This window comes from Mercenaria mercenaria, chromosome 14, assembly GCF_021730395.1.
Source record: "Mercenaria mercenaria strain notata chromosome 14, MADL_Memer_1, whole genome shotgun sequence".
NCBI classification, from domain to species: domain Eukaryota; kingdom Metazoa; phylum Mollusca; class Bivalvia; order Venerida; family Veneridae; genus Mercenaria; species Mercenaria mercenaria.
The window spans coordinates 57,938,271-57,950,933 of NC_069374.1; positions in this window are offsets into that span (position 1 = coordinate 57,938,271).

The window sequence follows — 12,663 nt, forward strand, 5'->3', positions numbered from 1 at the left end:
AGTGGAAAGATATATTCGGAATGTTTCACACATACATGTACATCAAGTAAATGTTTATTTCATAAAATATATCAAAGAAGGGCACAGGGTGAAAAGAGGGAGAAGGAACGATAATTACAAATGGGGGTATAAACAGTGGAATTGCATAAAACGGGAGTCAGAATGAAAGGAACAAACATTGCCAACTTACAAGACTAAACATATAACAAGGCGGGCAACCGTGGAAAAGACAGTACGTTATATTAGGGAGACTGGAGGTTTTAACGAGTTTGAGGCATGTCAACTTCTCATTTGCTGTTGGCTCTTTTTCCTTGTAAGAGAAGACAGTCAAAAATAATAATACCCCGTTGAGATAAGCCATAACATAAGTGACAAAATACAAGTGTGTGAAAAAAAAAGAATATAAACTTGATGTACTAAATAACTAGTCAGAAATTAGAGCGCTGGAAGTTTAACTTTGAACACTTCTCATTTACATCGAAATAAAAACATGAGGCATGGAATAAAAAGTTGCATACCTGCTGGGATCACAGGGTTACTGCATAACCAAGTGTTAAGACACTTTTAGTCGCCTCTTACGATCATGCAAGGGTGAGAAAGAACTGGAACCACTGCCTTACCATTGTATGATCGTAAGAGGGGATTATTAGGGTCTTAACACTTGGTTTTGCAGTAACTCTGTGATTCCAGCAGGTAAGCAAATTTTGATTCCATACCTCATGGTTTTATTTCGATGTAAATGAGATGTGGAACCAAACTTAGTCCTGTTTGGCGCTATATAACCTATAATGTGTTGGTGCGCCGTAAAACCCAAATAATAAATTAATTAATTAACTGTCTAGACTTTAGTCACCAAACATGCATTGCGCTTTACAATTTTCGCATTGTATGCCCTATTGAGAAAATATCTGACAAGTTTATTTATTTATTTTGTTATGTTTAACGTCGCAGCTTTGATGGTGGAGTAAAACTGAAGATGCCCCAACTTGCATTATTTCATCAAGAGCGGGCACCTGAGTAGATCAACCGAACTTTTGTAAACCAGCTGGATGACTCCCTCACATGAAGAATTCAACGAATTCAACGGCCCGAGTGAAACTCGAACAAACATCGCTGAGGGGCAAGTGATTTGAAGTCAGCGACCTTAACCATTCGGTCACTGCATTTGAGTATATATGTTAAAATATGCATCAAAGTATAAACTGATCCTGTCTTTCGTTATCATATAACCATATTATTTAAAATTGACTGTTCTACATGGGTATTTCTTTTTATAGTTTGTATCCTATTTAATTAACATCCTTCTTATGGTTAAGAACCGTAGGGTAAATACACATTTCCTGATTTATATTTAGATATTACGCAGGTCTGACTTACATTTTGTATTTCAGGTTAGTTATAATCCATATTGCCTTAAATGAAGAATGTAAAGAGTAAAAAAGCAGGTTACCACGCGCAGAGAGAGAATTATTGACTTACCGTCTTCTTGTCTTGGATCGCCAACACATTTTGAAATATGAATGTTTGAGTCATTTTGTATATATCCGACCTACAAGTGTGAAATACGTAATCATTATTTATGTATTCAAAACATTTCTAACAATTATATATAAGAAGAGATAAAATAACAACACGCCTAGAGATTTTTTACTTTGATGCTTCATCCACTGGCACCAGACCAGAAAGAAAATGCCTCTGTACATGTTATACCCTAACCCTAGGTATTTTTATAAGAACCATGGACTTGAACGGGAAAATATACTAACCCATTTCAGTCGCGCATTTCATACCTAAAACACGCATTTCGGTAAATGTGTACTATGGATATTAAACACGCGATAATTTATCTTCCATTATGTACCGGTCACATTTCTTAAATGCTTCTTGACTTAGAAAAACAACGCGTAGTTTACAGTTTTTCAACGTTACAAAAAAACTTGCTTCAGTTCCGTTCTAGATTACAATACCATTCTGATTGGCTGATGTGAAAATGTATGTCAATCGTCATTTTACTACACGTGTGTGCTAAAATGTGTATATGCAGGATAAATGTTCAAAATGAATTAAATAAACAGAACAGATGTCTACCAATGTATGGTTTCAAATTCAAAATCACATACAAGATGAATTTCATTCATCAGTTCGGGTTTTATTGTATAACTGTGAATATTTTGCATTCTGTTTTTGTTTATTTACATTTCGTCTAACATGTGCACACTGCTGTGACCTCTAGACCGGATGTTCATTAGGGGAGTTCATGCAAGTTTTTTCTGTAAAGTTGGCGAAAGCATAAAATATGTGGAGCATCTCTGCACTATGGAATATTGAGACAATCTGACTGGTGCACGATGGAAGATAAATTACCGCTTGTTCAAAATACTAGGTACGCATTCACCGATCTGTGTGTTTTAAGTGAGCAATATACGATTGAAATGGGATAGTATATTTTCCCGTTCATGACCATGGTTCTTATAGAATATCTAGGGTAAGATATAAAATGTACAGAGGCATTTTCTTTCTGGTCTGGTGCCAGTAGCTTCACCATTTCAAAAAGTTATTCTTGCAGAAATCCCCAAAAATTACCTGATGCTGATATAATACCGATAGCCACAGTCCATTGGTAACAGTATGATTTGCTTTACAGATACCAATTTCCATGTATCCTATGACATTACTGTCTCCTGTTTGCTGTAATGAAAAAAATTGGTTATGTAAATACGCTCTTGGTAAATTACGACCAAGAACATACAAAACAACAGATACATCATGCAGAGCGGTAAAGTGCACCACCTTTGACCGGTTAGTGACGTTAGAAAACGAAATGCATTTGTGGCGCACCAACTTCACAATAACTATGTATTTTACTAGTCTGACGCTTGTTAATAGGATAGTCCGTCCGGGAACAAACTTTTCACCCAGAGCTCAAACACCCGATTGTTTATTTAATATTAATAAAGAACACAAATACGGTCAATCCGGAGTAACCGTATTAGTAGACTAATGTTGAGTTTCACGTAGTTTTCCTGCAATTTTTGCAGCTTAGTAACAACCGTTAGTATTTAAAACCTTACTTCAATTTGTACCAGGACTGACCTGTTCTCGGATGACAACTTTGTCCATGAACTAGCGGAGGACAAATTACTCTACTAGAAAATCGCCAACATTATCTGCGTTCGGGGATCGAACTGGCAACCTGTCTTTTATGGTTTGATGCTGTACTTACAGCGCTCGACAGGTTCACTGAGTTTGACAACTAGGTAAAGAAAACAGTTCAAATTCACTTGAAGTAAAAACACCAATAACAGAACCATTAAGGACAGATTTCAAGTCTATTGGTGTCATTATTGGTAGGATTAACGAGTATATAATAATATTATAAATTTAATTATACATTCAAGCAGTCACCAACTGTATAGGATTCGATTAAGCATAGCGTTTTATTATATTTCCACCTACTTTTGTAACAATTTTCAAAAGTATCTTGGTAACAATGAATGCTTTATTTGATTTTTCGTATGTCATAAATAACCCAACTTAATTACAAACAGATTGCAAGATATGCAAGGACTATATTGATGTATTTATCATTACTTACTGATTTGAATATTGCCTTTTGCACACCACCATTGTTGCATATGCATGTATAGTCCGCATTTGTTGGATGTATTTTGTACAGTAAACAACAAAACAGCATCAATATAGATAAACTCGGCTGGAAAGAATATTCGTTTAAAAAAGACTGGTGAAAAATATGTTCTGCAACTAGTAATGCATAAATTTTTATGGAAAATACTGTCATATATTCAATATTGATAAAATGCAACGCTTTCAATGTCGCATTCATTTAATATTTAGAAGTATGCAGAAAAATAAGATTTACAATGTCACTAGTAGTACATTTATCAAATATGTAGGTGTACAAGACATGTCTACTGAATTGATTATACATATGTCGTCCTTTTTATTGAATTCAATCGTTGTTCAAAGTTTAAGCTTACTTACCATCATCGCGACCTAATTCCAGCGTTGATAATGAAGTGTAATGCAGTGACTTTGTCTTTGACTGCTTCATATATAGTTCGTACTTTTTAGATTAAGAAATCGGTAGCATTGTCCTCATTTCAAGCGACCATGGCATATACACTCTAAATAGATGGCTTTACTGTATATGAATAAATATACCTTAAAGGGCTGCAGAATACACCCGATGCCCTTTTAAGATTTATTAATAGTTTTTAAGCCTCAAAGCTAAATACAAAATCAGAACGAAAGAAGTGTATACCTTGTATGCAAGGAAACAAATTTCAGGCAAAACAACTCACTGTAAAATCAGCTCATAAATAACATGACTACAGTTTACAACCTACGATCCATTAAATAAAAAATCAAAATCTTTCATGAAAAAATGCCACCGAAATGTCAGATATAGACATGTCCTGTGACTTTAACAATATGATGTAGTAAAATATAAAGAAAAACTTAGTCTATCAAAAGAAAAAATCCTAAACACAATATTAACTCGTTTATTTTCGATTATCATATGCCAACAAAGTGTTAAGCATGTACTGTAACATATTCCAATGACATTGAGATATAATTCTCGACAGAGCAAAACAGAAAGGGGACTGTTGAATGGATCATCACTTTGGAGCATCTAGTTTTTGTATACTTAACCAGTTAACGTATGCAATTGGCAGTTCTATTTATAGATCCATTTCTGAAAACTCTGTGTAACCATTTGTCTTATCGGTGTATTTCATTACCATATTAAGTATCACACATGAAAAAATGATGATGATGTTCCTTTCCGTTAAGTTTCCTGACTTTGGTGGATATTTAGAACGGCAAAAGATACTTCTTGAAGACACATGCAGCAAATAAGTACGAGCGTGTGACATCAGTTATCACTGTGGTGATATTTACAAAGGAAGAAATTCAGTCAAATTAAAATTACAATTATTAAAGTCGTGTATTCGTGTTACGTCTTTTCCAAATAAAAGTTATGTTCCATTTGACGGGAAAATCCTAGAACAGCCCTAAATAACTTTATAATCCACTTTAATACAACCGTATATTGACAGTTTAGAAACGGCACGAAGCAAAGTGTCCGTTTACTTGCAAGCAGGAAGCTTCAAAATAAAAGTTAAAAGAAACGAACGGTTTAAGTGATCATTATCGTAAACAAAATCTTTCTTATAGTCTCTTTTTCGTGTTTGTCTATCAAACAGGAAAGACCGTTTCCAATAATTTAACAATATCAAAGGTCAATAACATTTAAGCATGTGACAAATGCTCAAACGGAAAAAAAAATCATGTATCGTATCTGATAGAAGGAACATTCGTTTGTCACGTACCATGAAGCTAACCAATTCAGATCTATTAAAACTCAGCGGTTGACGAGACAAAATATCAAGTATTTTAATATGTAAACCATTCTGTACAATGTATTTGTACTACAAACCTCCCTCGAAACATAAGTAAATTCATTCCTTCAATAAACAACAGATTCTTTTGCAAAGTGATAAAATAATTATTGCTCTGCTAAAAATCAGTATTTTATCAGTGAATTATCATTCATTTCACATACACTTATACACCTATCCTTTACATAACTATTACTTTGTGTGTCTATTTGATATCTACCTGAGTTCAAAAATTATAAACGTGGTCAAAATTTCTATGCCGTACCATTAAAAACAAGAAAGTAGGTCAGTAGGACTTGATTAGGACTATTTAATATGAGTATTGAAACCAGAATCAAACAATATGTTTGTGGTGTGGCCTATATTGTCACATGCAAAATATCTTAGCTCTGGACCTAATGCTATCAGAAAAACAATTCTTAAATTGCTTTATCTTTATAAATCAATGTAAAGATTGTTGACCCTTGGGTGCAGTCAATTTTGACCCCTGGGTCAGTATTTGAACAAACTTGTTAGATGAACACTAGACAATACTAATTACCAAATATCTCAAAGGTCTGGACATTACGGTTCTGGAAATGAAGATTTTTACAGACTTTTTCCTATATAAGTCAAACTAAACAAATGGACCCCCGGGCGTAGCATAATTATATTGGGCCAGATTTAACCCCAGAGGAATAATTTGAACATTCTAGATAGCCATTAGACCATTAGATTATGTTACAGAGCATATATCAAATCATATACCCTGTTTCCAAAGTCTTTTCCTGTATAATTCTCTATAAACCATGTGTCGGGGCTTGGGGGTATCATTTGAACAATCGTTGTAGAGGACCATAAGATAATTTTACATAACCAAATATCAAAGCCCTAAGCCCTGTGGTTTTGACGAGAAGATTTCCCAAGCTTTCCCTATAAAAGTCTGTATAAACCATGTGAACCACGGGGCGGGACCATATTTAAACCTAGGGCGATAACTTGAAAATCTTAAGTGCCACTAGATGAATCTACATACCAAATATCAAAGCCCTGGGCCTGTGAATTTGGACAAGAATATTTTTAAAGTTTTTCCCTATATCGGTCTATATAAACCATGTGGCCCCAAGGGCGGGGTCATATTTGACCCTAGGTGGCCAACTTGAACAGTATTATTAGAGGACTACTAGATGATGCTGCATACCAAATATCAAAGCCCTAGGGAGATGTTCTTTTCGGTTGCCATGGTAACAAGAGTTCTACATGGAATTCAAATTTTTGAATACTTTTTAAAGACGACCATCCAAAACAAATTTCTGTGAAGTTTCATTAAAATTGGCCTGTGGTTTAGGAGATGTTGTTTAAAGGAGAGTGTGGACGAACGGACGACAGACGGACGGACGCAAAACGGTGAGCGATCACAACAGCTCATCCCGAGCAGTTTGTGCTCAGGTGAGCTAAAATGAAGATTTATTTTCTTTCTTACTCAACAATTTTTTATGGACAGTTCCATAACAAACTTTCTTACAATTCATTGATTGCCATATACTGAATAATACTCATTTACGGTTTCATGCCTTAAAGTCGAATACTTTTTTGAGTTACGTGTGGAACACCACACACATTCAGGCCTTTTACACAGTTGGTGCTAGGGGGCCGTGGGCAGTGTTGCATTTTCCATTACTGCCCATGAACAGACTCAATCAAACCGAGTCTGCAATTTTCACTGTTTGCCTTGTTCTCGATGCTTCCGAGGGATCTAATTTCCAGATTTTATTGGCAAATTCAAGTGTCATCACTCTGGTCCAGATGAGTAAATTCCCATAAAAATAAACATGTTAACAACTTCACACGCTAAAAGACTTACCTAAAATGTTTCATGATCCTAGGTCAAATAATTTTCAGATACGTACGACACAAACATTGAGGTCATTTATGCATATTTCTGGCTAATTCTGGACTGAGATATTTTGATTTATGTCTTCTGGCTCTTAAGGGTCTTTTTCTGTTACATTTTGTACTCTGTCTCAGGCAAATGCACTGAGTAAATGCGTTTAAAGTTCTTCAGGATTGCTTTTATTATAAATAACGAAGAGCATTTTGTCTTTACATAACAAGCCTGTTGCCATTGCGTATGTAAGGGTTTCATCCAACGGAGATAACTTTTTTATTTACACTGTCCTGTGACTTTGAACATGGTGGGTGTAAGGGTGAGGGTGGGTGCACTATAAACTGGTTTAAGATTCTCAGTGGTGCTTTTTCTACTGACCCTTCTAAGGCGGTGCCCGACTGTGTTTCTTTATTCGTTCGGGTTTTTTTTTCAGTTTACATTTTGTAGTTTTAGTTGGTTTCAAGGAAGTTGGTCGTATGCGCGTACGCGTGCTTGCTTAACGTTTGGGGAGGCTGCGTTCTCGAAAGGTGGCTTTCCCTGTTGGATATCTATCCTTCTTTCTTTACTGAAGAAAACCTGAAATAAAAGCTAAAACCCCTGGCGCACAACTTCAAATGCTGAATTACATTCCTGTATGGTTTCATCTAGGTCATATAATGTTTAAGATACACGGAACGTTTTTATGTTTGACTGTCAAAGGTCATAATTTTCGTTTTACTATGTGAAATGTGTACGACCCTAATTGTCACTATATACGGTATGTTTTAGGCAAGGGCCCAGCACTTTCGGCGGCAAAGTTAGAAAATCGCTTACTTTAGTGATCGCTTTCTGCGCGATTTAGTTGCACACAAAATATTGTGATGAACTCTTTTAAGCAAAAATGTCTCTGTCATAAATAAACAACTTGGAATTTAATGTTCAATTTTAACTTGTTACACAGATTCTAACAGTTATGTAAAGGACAACATAAAAAAATATAACTTTGAAATGAATACAAATTATACGAGTATTCTATTACCAAACACTTATTTTCGTTATAACAAACGCCTGCAGTAGTTGACTTGAAGTCATGCTTTTTTCCCGCTTCCAATACAAGACTCCGGTAAATAAAATCCTTAAATTCCGTGAAAATGGCAACTGGCTCTGGTTAACAAAATAAGCAAACAAGATTATGAAGGCTGTGTTGTCTATTAACCCGTAGAATAATGTAAATATTATTGTTTCTCTCGGGTTTTAATATTGTTTTCTTGATACTCAAAGACACATACTTTACAGTAACATATTGCAAGAACGAAAAAGCACCGCTATGGAGACACTAATAGGGACAGATACTTAACTTCATGGTGATCTCCATGAAACATAGTAGCTAGGAGTTCTCGTAAGTGTCCTCCATTATATTCTCTTAAAACATATCACAAAAATTAAACACGCATTTCCTCATAAATATTGGTTTGCCATGTGATAGAGACACATAAAATTGGTAAGTTACACTTCACTGAGCAACTGATTGCAAAAACATTTGTTTTTACAAGCTGGCCAATAAAATCCCATGACCTTAGAAATAACTTCTGTTAAACGTAAAAATTATTCTTTTCGAATTGAGGCGACTGTCTGGTTGGACGCGCTCCGCTGATTATATATAATTTACTAAACTCGAGGATTGAAAATTGGCGTTATTGAGGCATGCCAAACATCTTATTTGTCACAGAGGTTAACATACGTCGTAATCCTCAAATGCGAATGCATGTTAGAACAAACACCATATATGCCAATAAGGTAGTGGCAATGATTACGGTAACCAGATATCTTGAAACCGCCTCAATAATTCAATCGTAGATTATTCGTTTTATGTGCGAAATTTCAACTTTTCAAACAGATACTTAAACTTGTGCCATTCCATTGCACAACTGGGTCACAGAGCTAAAACCTTACCACTTTCAAACTATTCTTGATGTTTGTATAGTAGCATTTTACCAAGTTTGTCCAAATTATGCCCCTAGGGTTAAAAAAGCCCTGCCCGGGGACCCCAAGTTTCGCATAGATCTATATAGGAAAAATCTTCTTGTCTAAAAGTACAAAGCATAGGCCTTTGATATTTGGTATGTACCGTCGCCTAGTGGTCCTCTACCTAGGTAGATCAAGTTATGCCTCTGGGATGAAAAGTAGCCCCGCACGTGGGTGACAAGTTTATATGGACTAATATAGAAAAAAAAACTTTAAAAGCTTTTTGTCTGAAACCGCAAGGCCTTTTATAGTAGGAATGTTGGTCCTGATCAGTCCTAATCAGTAGATGACCCTGAGAGCAAAGGTCATGATCAATGTCACAATAACCTTTAGTACCAAAATGATTGGTACATATAACTCGGCAATGTGTGGGGCTTGGATCTTCAAACTTAGTAGAGAGATAGAGAGTCAAGGTCAATGTGACCTTTAGTACCTTATAACTCTGCAGGACTCACAACCTTTGTCAAGTGAGTGTGACATTCACTGACCTTTACCTTAACCTACTGACATACTTTCTGTATTTGAAGCTACAGCAATTGAATTTAGACGACTTGAAACAAATTCCAAAACTCTACTTGGCCCGATTGGGATTTGAAACCTGGTATGTGAGTTATCTAAGCAGACAACCTACCACATAGCTATAAAAGCTAGCCAATAGGTAAGGGAGTAGAAGTACCGTATTATATCTGTACTTAACATGGCCCTCTTTTTATCAACCGAACTATGAAATCAGAGCGGAAATCCTTTGCCATACAGACATATGTATTGCAGTCATTAAAATGACTTTATACTTTGTGTCCTGCATATCCCGGACTTTTTGTGTCCAGCCCTGGGATACCACACACTGATGACCAATATTTAAAACAGATAACGCAACATGATCATTTTATATAGATGTGCGCTAGAAAAAAATCTTTGCTATGCTTTAACTTGTTTGGAATATGGCTTTCCCTGACAGATATTTAGCATTTTCATTTTATGTTTTGCTCGGGTCTCATAAAAGTGTGGTAAACCAGTATCAGGACAAATATTTTGACTATGATTTGCTGTTATTGTTGTTTTTTATATGTTATTCCAGCAATGTTGATTAAAAATAAACTGGCTGTCAAAGGCAGCTGCGAATGCAAGATAAGCAACTTTCAGACTTTGAAACTTAAAGTTCAAAAAGTCGTGATAATTCAAATAGATGTAGACTAAAATTAACGCAAACATATTCTGCCCTACATATCAACTAAGGAATTCATATCCCGTAAAAGTGTTGTTTTTGAAAATAAAACATAGAATTTCTGCACATGCATTTAAATCACTGTGTCTCAAACGCTGACTTTATCATAAAAATTTAGATTGGTATCGTAATGATGCCAAATCGTTAGGCGTCACTGTTTAATTATCGTCCTTGAGTTGGTGTTTTAATATCAGTTAGATTTATGGTCATAGATCTTTTACTTGACCATCTATTGAACAAGAAGATTTGCGGTTATAGAACGCAGCGAAATAAAAACAGTCTTCAGAGTATAAGTAACTGTAATTATTCAACCAGCAATTCAATCTATTTATTTACAGATTAAATACAATCAGGTCAATAACATTTAAATACATTTGAAATAATCTGAATTTAAATGTGTATTTGTTTATTTTCAAATACTACGGAACGCGTTCCAAGTGACGTATGGCATCAGCAAAACTTATCTTATGTTATATGTTCTAGTCGCTTCAGATAATGAAGACAATTCAATGTATCCGTATGACAGACTTCCGCTGCTAGTGGACGCGAGGGGTATGTACAGTTCCATTTAACCAATTACTGGATTCAATCAAATTAGGTTTGTTTAGTTATTCGGTTGTGGGTATATGCTCATAATGGATCTTCCTAGATAATCATAACAATCAAAATATCAGTTTTAAGGAAGTGCCCGTAATACGTGTCCTCGTTCTTTTACATTTTTACATTTAATTTAAAATATAGAGGACATGTGTATTTGTTTCTTTTAGTGTAAGATCGAAATATATTTCAGCGAGTGACTATAATGCAATATTTTCACGAGTGGCAAAGCCTCGATTGAAAATGTATGTTAAGGTGTTCATGAGTGGAATATATTTCGATCTTACATTGAAACATACAAATGATTTATTTATTTTATGTTTTTTTAATGGTTTTAACAAAATTATTTCTATTTTGTCCGCGCAATATAGCGTGCATCGCATCATTATTCCATAATGTTGTGTCATCGGATATTTTTGTAGAAACACTGTAAATAGTTCTGTTACGTTTTCTGATGTCTTTTACATTTCTTTTGATGCAACGCATATATTTATGATCCTGTAAGTTCTATACATTTATATGTTTACTAAAATATACTTTAGGAATATGTTTTAGGAATTTTCTATTTATTGATAATTCATATTCTTTCGCATTCGAGTGTAATTCTGCACCGGTGGAAAATGAAAATGATATTTTCACTGTTTGTTTGAAACAGTCAAAATATCAATTCTATTTCAATGATACATTTCAGTATTACAATGAAGAGCAGAAAATAAATAAATATATGATAAAATATCACATCACAAAACATTAAAAGCTTACACCTGCTGTTATCGCATATAAAACATTTAAAATAATGCCAATGCAGTGTAAACTGCATTTAACCACAGTTTCTGATACTTTAATTGATTATATGAGTGAATCAATCTGCTTTAGTAAGAAGACCCCAAGATGTCTTTTCTACGCCACACCACACCATGTTAGTGATATCTGACGCTGATAAATGTAAATTGTCAGAACATTCAGACAGTGCCACAAGGTTAATGCAAACATGTACACGGATAACTGACGCCTAATGCTTTGTAAACAAGAATGAAAATGGTAAAAGTTGCTCACACTAAAAAGTCCGTAAGGCTGACGCTGATGGATCAACATCATACTGTGTTGGACTATTATTATGGAAGAAAAAAAACCTTCTATTAAGAACAAAATCTGACAACAATCTCGAACAAGAAAACGCTCAACTATTCGAGTAAATCATATAAGTATGGGGTCAAAAGAAAGCAACAGATATGTAAAACAACGTACCTGTGTTTGTGGAAGTTAAGTCCTGCACAATATGGCAAAGGGTAATGATATTATTATGATCTTGCAGAAGCACGAAAGCATTGCTGTTGGAAGATTTTAACATGAAGGATTTTGGCGACTTCAACCATGCGTGAGTGAAATAGCCACCCTTTGCGTTTGAAAGGGAAAGCTCCAAGGATCAATGCAATATTTGGAATAATTTCACAGAATGTAGAAAGAATGTCGAAATATTGCATGATGAGTAGAATAGGCCTGTCTGTTTTTCGAATGATATAGCAAAAAAGTTGCGAGTAGAATAG